Source organism: Oncorhynchus tshawytscha, unplaced genomic scaffold, assembly GCF_018296145.1.
Source record: "Oncorhynchus tshawytscha isolate Ot180627B unplaced genomic scaffold, Otsh_v2.0 Un_contig_475_pilon_pilon, whole genome shotgun sequence".
Classification (NCBI taxonomy): Eukaryota; Metazoa; Chordata; class Actinopteri; order Salmoniformes; family Salmonidae; genus Oncorhynchus; species Oncorhynchus tshawytscha.
Window position 1 is genome coordinate 50,001 of NW_024608409.1, and position 9,347 is coordinate 59,347.

The window sequence follows — 9,347 nt, forward strand, 5'->3', positions numbered from 1 at the left end:
TCAGCCACCCACCATGTCCTCTCAGCCACCCACCATGTCCTCTCAGCCACCCACCATGTCCTCTCAGCCACCCACCATGTCCTCTCAGCCACCCACCATGTCCTCTCAGCCACCCACCATGTCCTCTCAGCCACTCAGCCACCCACCATGTCCTCTCAGCCACTCAGCCACCCACCATGTCCTCTCAGCCACCCACCACTCTTCATGGAGGTAGAAAGGTGTATGTTTCTCGTCAATGAAGCATGTTTGATTTGAATGGACATGTCAGTGAAGCAAGGTAGCTCCACTGACCTTACTGTTTGGCCACCTATTGACAGTACCCATACAGATATACATATTCTAATTTCATAACCTTTAATCTCTGTTATATTACCTCACCTGTACCTGACAGCCCCCACCATGTCCTCTCAGCCACCCACCCCTCTCAGGAAGCTCCACTGTATGAGGAACAACATCCACATGAACCTGTTTGCATCCTTCATCCTGCGTGCTCTGTCCATCCTGATAAAGGACGCCATGTTGGAGGCTCCCAGCGTCAACATCGGACAGGACCAGGATGTTACAGACTATGAGGTGGAGTGGCTCGTCAACAATGAGGTGTGTTGTTGTTGTTGTTGTTTGTCTGAAAGGGTCGTCTCAGTCAAACCATGACCTCTCAGCCCCCACCATGACCTCTCAGACCAGTGTTGGGTTGGGTTGACCAGCCACCCAAAGTGGCCAGTCAACCACAAGGTGGGTGTTTTGGGTTCAGTTGACCAGGGTGTCCTCTCAGTCACCAACAATGACCTTTCAGCCACCCACCATGACCTCTGGCCAGTCAACACCCAGGTGGGTGTTTTCAGGTTGGGTTGACCTCTCAGCCACCCACCATGTCCTCCAGTCAACCACAAGGTCAGCCACCCACCATGTCCTTCAGCCACTCAGCCACCCACCATGTCCTTCAGCCACCCACCATGGGTCAGGTAAATGGCCAGTCAGCCACAAGGTGGGTGTTTTGGGTTGGGTTGACCAGGGTGAGGTAAAGTGGCCAGTCAACAACCAGGTGGGTGTTTTGGGTTGGGTTGACCAGGGTGAGGTAAAGTGGCCAGATTCAACAACAAGGTGGGTGTTTTGGGTTGGTTGACCAGGGTGAGGATTAAAGTGGCCAGTCAGTGAAGCAACAAGGTGGGTGTTTTGGGTTTGGGTTGACCAGTACCCATACAGATATACATATTCTAATTTCATAACCTTTGTTTTGTTATATGACCTCTGCTGTAGTTGACATTCCCAGTCAACAACAAGGTGGGTGTTTTGGGTACAGGAAGTTCCAGGGTGAGGAACAACATCCAGTCATGAACCTGTTTGCATTTTTCATCCTGGCTCTGTCCAGGGTGATAAGGACGCCATGTTGGAGGTCAGCGTCAACAATGGGTGTTTTGGGTTGGGTTGACCAGGGTGAGGTGGAGTGGCCAGTCAACAACAAGGTGGGTGTTTTGGGTTGGGTTGACCAGGGTGAGGTAAAGTGGCCAGTCAACAACAAGGTGGGTGTTTTGGGTGTTAAAGTGGCCAGTCAACAACAAGGTGGGTGTGTTGGGTTGAGTTGACCAGGGTGAGGTAAAGTGGCCAGTCAACAACAAGGTGGGTGTGTTGGGTTGGGTTGACCAGGGTGAGGTAAAGTGGCCAGTCAACAACAAGGTGGGTGTTTTGGGTTGAAGCTGAAGCATTGTTTAGCCATACTGGAGGATTATAAGGGTTTGATCTCTGAAGCATTGTTTAGCCATACTGGAGGATTATAAGGGTTTGATCTCTGAAGCATTGTTTAGCCATACTGGAGGATTATAAGGGTTTGATCTCTGAAGCATTGTTTAGCCATACTGGAGGATTATAAGGGTTTGATCTCTGAAGCATTGTTTAGCCATACTGGAGGATTATAAGGGTTTGATCTCTGAAGCATTGTTTAGCCATACTGGAGGATTATAAGGGCTTGATCTCTGAAGCATTGTTTAGCTATACTGGAGGATTATAAGGGTTTGATCTCTGAAGCATTGTTTAGCCATACTGGAGGATTATAAGGGTTTGATCTCTGAAGCATTGTTTAGCCATGTGGAGGATTATAAGGGTTTGATCTCTGAAGCATTGTTTAGCTATACTGGAGGATTATAAGGGTTTGATCTCTGAAGCATTGTTTAGCCATACTGGAGGATTATAAGGGTTTGATCTCTGAAGCATTGTTTAGCCATACTGGAGGATTATAAGGGTTTGATCTCTGAAGCATTGTTTAGCCATACTGGAGGATTATAAGGGTTTTGTTAAGTCTTGAAACGTGTTTTTCTGTGTGTTGTGTCCTGTAGACGGCGGTGGGGTGTCGTAGTCGCCGTGGTGATGATGCAGTACAGTATCATGGCTAACAGCTCATTGGCTGCTGGTGGAAGGCATCTACCTCCACAACCTGTTGGTCATCACCGTGTTCACTGAGAGAAACTACTTCAACATCTACCTGTGTATCGGCTGGGGTGAGGAGGGGAGGTAGGGGGATGGGGGAGATATAGGGACCTCAGGGGGAGGAGGGGGATGAGGGGGTGGAGGGTTGTAGTAGAGATATTATCATAGCATAGCACATTATATACCAGAAGACAGAGCATTTGGTAATCTGTTTGGTAGCCAGACACCTAGTATATATATTATAGAGATAGTCAGTCTCAGGGTTAGGTAGTAGAGATATTATAGATATAGTCACCCTCAGGGTTAGGTAGTAGAGATATTATAGAGATAGTCAGTCTCAGGGTTAGGTAGTAGAGATATTATAGAGATAGTCAGTCTCAGGGTTAGGTAGTAGAGATATTATAGAGATAGTCAGTCTCAGGGTTAGTTAGTAGAGATATTATAGAGATAGTCAGTCTCAGGGTTAGGTAGTAGAGATATTATAGATATAGTCACCCTCAGGGTTAGGTAGTAGAGATATTATAGAGATAGTCAGTCTCAGGGTTAGGTAGTAGAGATATTATAGAGATAGTCAGTCTCAGGGTTAGTTAGTAGAGATATTATAGAGATAGTCAGTCTCAGGGTTAGGTAGTAGAGATATTATAGAGATAGTCAGTCTCAGGGTTAGGTAGTAGTGATATTATAGAGATAGTCAGTCTCAGGGTTAGGTAGTCTATTAGTTTTTGTGTTGGTAGTTTTTGTGTTGGTGTGTTTAATGTGATTCTCTCTGCAGGTGCCCCTCTGATCTTCCTGGTGCCCTGGGTGATGGTGAAATACATGTATGAAAATGAGGAGTAAGTGCCTGCATGAGTGAGTGAGTGCCTGCATGCGTGAGTGAGTGAGTGCCTGCATGAGTGTATAGTACTATATAGTACTACTGGTTGAAACCAGTTCTGACTAGCACTACTGGTTCAAACCAGTTCTGACTAGTACTACTGGTTCAAACCAGTTCTGACTAGTACTACTGGTTCAAACCAGTTCTGAGGGTTAGGTAGTAGTACTACTGGTTCAAACCAGTTCTGACTAGTCTACTGGTTCAAACCAGTTATGAGTAGCACTACTGGTTCAAACCAGGTGATAGTACCTACTGGTTCAAACCAGTTCTGAGTAGTACTACTGGTTCAAACCAGTTCTGACTAGTACTACAGGTGATATAACCTCTAGTTCAAACCAGTTCTGAGTAGTACTACTGGTTCAAACCAGTTCTGAGTAGTACTACTGGTTCAAACCAGTCCTGAGTAGTACTAATGGTTCAAACCAGTTCTGAGTAGTACTACTGGCGATGCAATGATGCATGACTGATGACACCTCCAATATTTTTAGAGACAAGGAATTGAGAGGTCAGACAGCCTGCTCTCTCCAAGTGAAAATCCCTGCAGTGTTCCTTGGAGGATCTTGGTCAATTTAGCAGAAGATTTATAGTCAATAGCTGTGACCTAAACCATTTAGCGGTTGACGGGAATGTCTGTTTTGAACACAGGCAGGTTAGTAAACCAGGAAACCTCCTGTGATGTGTAAACCAGGAAACCTCCTGCGATGTGTAAACCAGGAAACTCCTACAGGTGATATAACACTTAGTTCAAACTGAGATGATTCAAACCAGTTCTGAAACTCTGGTTCAAACCAGGAGAAGTCCCTGGTTCAAAAGTAAACCAGGAAACCTGATCTCTGTATTTTTAAACCAGGAAACCTCCTTGAGATGTCAATTATTGTCAGGAAACCTCCTGCTGTCTAAAACCAGGAAATCCCTGCAGTGTTCCTTGAGGATCTTGGTCAATTTATTTTCAATAGCTGTGACCTGAAATTCAGGCAGGTTAGTAAACCAGGAAACCTCCTGTGATGTGTAAACCAGGAAACCTCCTGCGATGTGTAATGGAACGTTAAGCTTAGAACACTTAGAGCCGAGATGATTACACTCAGAGGACAGGAGAACATCCCCAAGAAGATCAACTGTCTCTTGCGGTCCTTAATCTTTTATTCAGAGTCCAACCTCTCCATTCTCTACTCTCTACGGGACTTAATATTTTATTCAGAGTCCAACCTCTCCATTCTCTACTCTCTTACGGGACTGTAGTACCCTACTTCATACTCTCTTAGGGTTACTGTACTATAGTACCCTACTATAAACTCTCTTGTTCCCCTCAGTGTTGTGTTGAGCCTTGTATACTGGGCCCTGTATGTTACGCTGTGTGCTGTGTTGAGCCTTGTTTTCAGGGCCTTTACAATACAACCCTGGGGAATAGAGGTGCTGTCTGTATGTCAGCCTCTGTGCTGTGGTCCTCTGTTTGACAGGTGCTGTCTGTATGTCAGCCTCAGTGCTGTGGTCCTCTGTTTGACAGGTGCTGTCTGTATGTCAGCCTCAGTGCTGTGGTCCTCTGTTTGACAGGTGCTGTCTGTATGTTATCCTCAGTGCTGTGCTCCTCTGTTTGACAGGTGCTGTCTGTATGTTATCCTCAGTGCTGTGTTCCTCTGTTTGACAGGTGCTGTCTTTCCTTACTTCCGGCGCCGACAGAGATGGCCGCCTCGCTTCGCGTTCCTAGGAAACTATGCAGTTTTTTGTTTTTTTTACGTGTTATTTCTTACACTAGTACCCCAGGTCATCTTAGGTTTCTTTACATACAGCCGAGAAGAACTACTGAATATAAGATCAGCGTCAACTCACCATCAGTACGACCAAGAATATGTTTTCGCGATGCGGATCCTGTGTTCTGCCTTACAACCAGTGTAACCGAGTGGATCACATGCAGCGACCAAAAAAAAACGACTCAGAAAAAGAGGGAAACGAAGCGGTCTTCTGGTCAGACTCCGGAGACGGGCACACCGTGCACCACTCCCTAGCATTCTTCTTGCCAATGTCCAGTCTCTTGACAACAAGGTTGATGAAATCCGAGCAAGGGTAGCATTCCAGAGGGACATCAGAGACTGTAACGTTCTCTGCTTCACGGAAACATGGCTAACTGGAGAGACGCAATCCAAAGCGGTGCAGCCAGCGGGTTTCTCCACGCATCGCGCCAACAGAAACAAACATCTTTCTGGTAAGAAGACGGGCGGGGGCGTATGCCTTATGGCCAACGTGACATGGTGTGATGAAAGAAACATACAGGAACTCAAATCCTTCTGTTCACCTGATTTAGAATTCCTCACAATCAAATGTAGACCGCATTATCTACCAAGAGAATTCTCTTCGATTATAATCACAGCCGTATATATCCCCCCCAAGCAGACACATCGATGGCTCTGAACGAACTTTATCTAACTCTGCAAACTGGAAACGATTTATCCGGAGGCTGCATTCATTGTAGCTGTGGATTTTAACAAGGCTAATCTGAAAACAAGACTCCCTAAATTTTATCAGCATATCGATTGCGCAACCAGGGGTGGAAAGACCCTGGATCATTGTTACTCTAACTTCCGCGACGCATATAAGGCCCTGCCCCGCCCCCTTTCGGAAAAGCTGACCACGACTCCATTTTGTTGATCCCTGCCTACAGACAGAAACTAAAACAAGAAGCTCCCACGCTGAGGTCTGTCCAACGCTGGTCCGACCAAGCTGACTCCACACTCCAAGACTGCTTCCATCACGTGGACTGGGAGATGTTTCGTATTGCGTCAGACAACAACATTGACGAATACGCTGATTCGGTGTGCGAGTTCATTAGAACGTGCGTTGAAGATGTCGTTCCCATAGCAACGATTAAAACATTCCCTAACCAGAAACCGTGGATTGATGGCAGCATTCGTGTGAAACTGAAGGCACGAACCACTGCTTTTAATCAGGGCAAGGTGTCTGGTAACATGACTGAATACAAACAGTGCAGCTATTCCCTCCGCAAGGCTATCAAACAAGCTAAGCGCCAGTACAGAGACAAAGTAGAATCTCAATTCAACGGCTCAGACACAAGAGGTATGTGGCAGGGTCTACAGTCAATCACGGACTACAGGAAGAAACCCAGCCCAGTCACGGACCAGGATGTCTTGCTCCCAGGCAGACTAAATAACTTTTTGCCCGCTTTGAGGACAATACAGTGCCACTGACACGGCCTGCAACGGAAACATGCGGTCTCTCCTTCACTGCAGCCGAAGTGAGTAAGACATTTAAACGTGTTAACCCTCGCAAGGCTGCAGGCCCAGACGGCATCCCCAGCCGCGCCTCAGAGCATGCGCAGACCAGCTGGCCGGTGTGTTTACGGACATATTCAATCAATCCCTATACCAGTCTGCTGTTCCCACATGCTTCAAGAGGGCCACCATTGTTCCTGTTCCCAAGAAAGCTAAGGTAACTGAGCTAAACGACTACCGCCCCGTAGCACTCACATCCGTCATCATGAAGTGCTTTGAGAGACTAGTCAAGGACCATATCACCTCCACCCTACCTGACACCCTTGACCCACTCCAATTTGCTTACCGCCCAAACAGGTCCACAGACGATGCAATCTCAACCACACTGCACACTGCCCTAACCCATCTGGACAAGAGGAATACCTATGTGAGAATGCTGTTCATCGACTACAGCTCGGCATTCAACACCATAGTACCCTCCAAGCTCGTCATCAAGCTCGAGACCCTGGGTCTCGACCCCGCCCTGTGCAACTGGGTACTGGACTTCCTGACGGGCCGCCCCCAGGTGGTGAGGGTAGGCAACAACATCTCCTCCCCGCTGATCCTCAACACTGGGGCCCCACAAGGGTGCGTTCTGAGCCCTCTCCTGTACTCCCTGTTCACCCACGACTGCGTGGCCATGCACGCCTCCAACTCAATCATCAAGTTTGCGGACGACACAACAGTGGTAGTCTTGATTACCAACAACGACGAGACGGCCTACAGGGAGGAGGTGAGGGCCCTCGGAGTGTGGTGTCAGGAAAATAACCTCACACTCAACGTCAACAAAACTAAGGAGATGATTGTGGACTTCAGGAAACAGCAGAGGGAACACCCCCTATCCACATCGATGGAACAGTAGTGGAGAGGGTAGCAAGTTTTAAGTTCCTCGGCATACACATCACAGACAAACTGAATTGGTCCACTCACACAGACAGCATCGTGAGGAATGCGCAGCAGCGCCTCTTCAACCTCAGGAGGCTGAAGAAATTCGGCTTGTCACCAAAAGCACTCACAAACTTCTACAGATGCACAATCGAGAGCATCCTGGCGGGCTGTATCACCGCCTGGTATGGCAACTGCACCGCCCTCAACCGTAAGGCTCTCCAGAGGGTAGTGAGGTCTGCACAACGCATCACCGGGGGCAAACTACCTGCCCTCCAGGACACCTACACCACCCGATGCTACAGGAAGGCCATAAAGATCATCAAGGACATCAACCACCCGAACCACTGCCTGTTCACCCCGCTGTCATCCAGAAGGCGAGGTCAGTACAGGTGCATCAAAGCTGGGACCGAGAGACTGAAAAACAGCTTCTATCTCAAGGCCATCAGACTGTTAAACAGCCACCACTAACATTGAGTGGCTACTGCCAACACACTGTCAATGACACTGACTCTACTCCAGCCACTTTAATCATGGGAATTGATGGGAAATGATGTAAATATATCACTAGCCACTTTAAACAATGCTACCTTATATAATGTTACTTACCCTACATTGTTCATCTCATATGCATACGTTGATACTGTACTCTATATCATCGACTGCATCCTTATGTAATACATGTATCACTAGCCACTTTAACTATGCCACTTGGTTTACATACTTATCTCATATGTATATACTGTACTCGATATCATCTACTGTATCTTGCCTATGCTGCTCTGTACCATCACTCATTCATATATCCTTATGTACATATTCTTTATCCCCTTACACTGTGTATAAGACAGTAGTTTTTTTGGAATTGTTAGTTAGATTACTTGCTTTTTATTACTGCATTGTCGGAACTAGAAGCACAAGCATTTCGCTACACTCGCATTAACATCTGCTAACCATGTGTATGTGACAAATAAAATTTGATTTGATTTGATTTGATTCTGTATGTTATCCTCAGTGCTGTGCTCCTCTGTTTGACAGGTGCTGTCTGTATGTTATCCTCAGTGCTGTGCTCCTCTGTTTGACAGGTGCTGTCTGTATGTTATCCTCAGTGCTGTGCTCCTCTGTTTGACAGGTGCTGGGAGCAGAATATCAACATGCAGTACTGGTGGATCATACGGTCACCTATACTGCTAGCAGTTGTGGTAAGTACCCTTTTGGTTGTTGTCTTTCAAAGGCCTTCTCCAACCTGATCTCTATATCTCTCTCTCTTCTCTCTCTCTCTCTCTGCATCTCTCTCTTTTTCTCTCTCTCTTTCTCTCCTTCTCTCTCTCTACATGTCTCTCTTTTTCTCTCTCTCTTTCTCTCTCCATCTCTCTCTCTCGCTCTCTCTCTCCATCTCCTTCTCTCTCTCGCTTCTCTCTCTCTCCATCTCTCCCCTCTCTCTCTCGCTCTCTCGCTCTCTCTCTCCATCTCTCCCCTCTCTTTCTCTCTACCTCTCTCTCTCTCTCTCCTCTCTCTCTCTCTCTCTATCTCTCCCCTCTCTCCCTCTCTCTGTCTCTCTTTCCATCTCTCCCCTCTCTCTCCCTCTCCTTCTCTCTCTCTCTCTCCCTCTCCTTCTCTCTCTCCCTCTCCTTCTCTCTCTCTCGCTCTCTCTCGCCATCTCTCCCTCTCTCTCTCCCTCTCCTTCTCTCTCTCTCTCCCTCCCCGGCCCTACTCTCTCTCTCTCTCCCCTCTCCTTCTCTCTCTCTCGCTCTCTCTCGCCATCTCTCCCTCTCTCTCTCCCTCTCCTTTCTCTCTCTCTCCCTCCCTCGACCCTACTCTCTCTCTCTCTCCCTCTCCTTCTCCCTCTCTCTCCCTCCCCCAACCCTACTCTCTCTCTCTCTCTCTTCTGGTACAACAGCATG

General features: G+C 47.4%; 1 pseudogene; it reads left to right on the top strand.

Annotated features, from left to right (window-relative positions):
• Positions 1-8,645, top strand: part of LOC112241348 — a 16,473-nt pseudogene extending 7,828 nt beyond the window's left edge.
• The last annotated feature ends 702 nt before the right edge of the window (positions 8,646-9,347 follow it).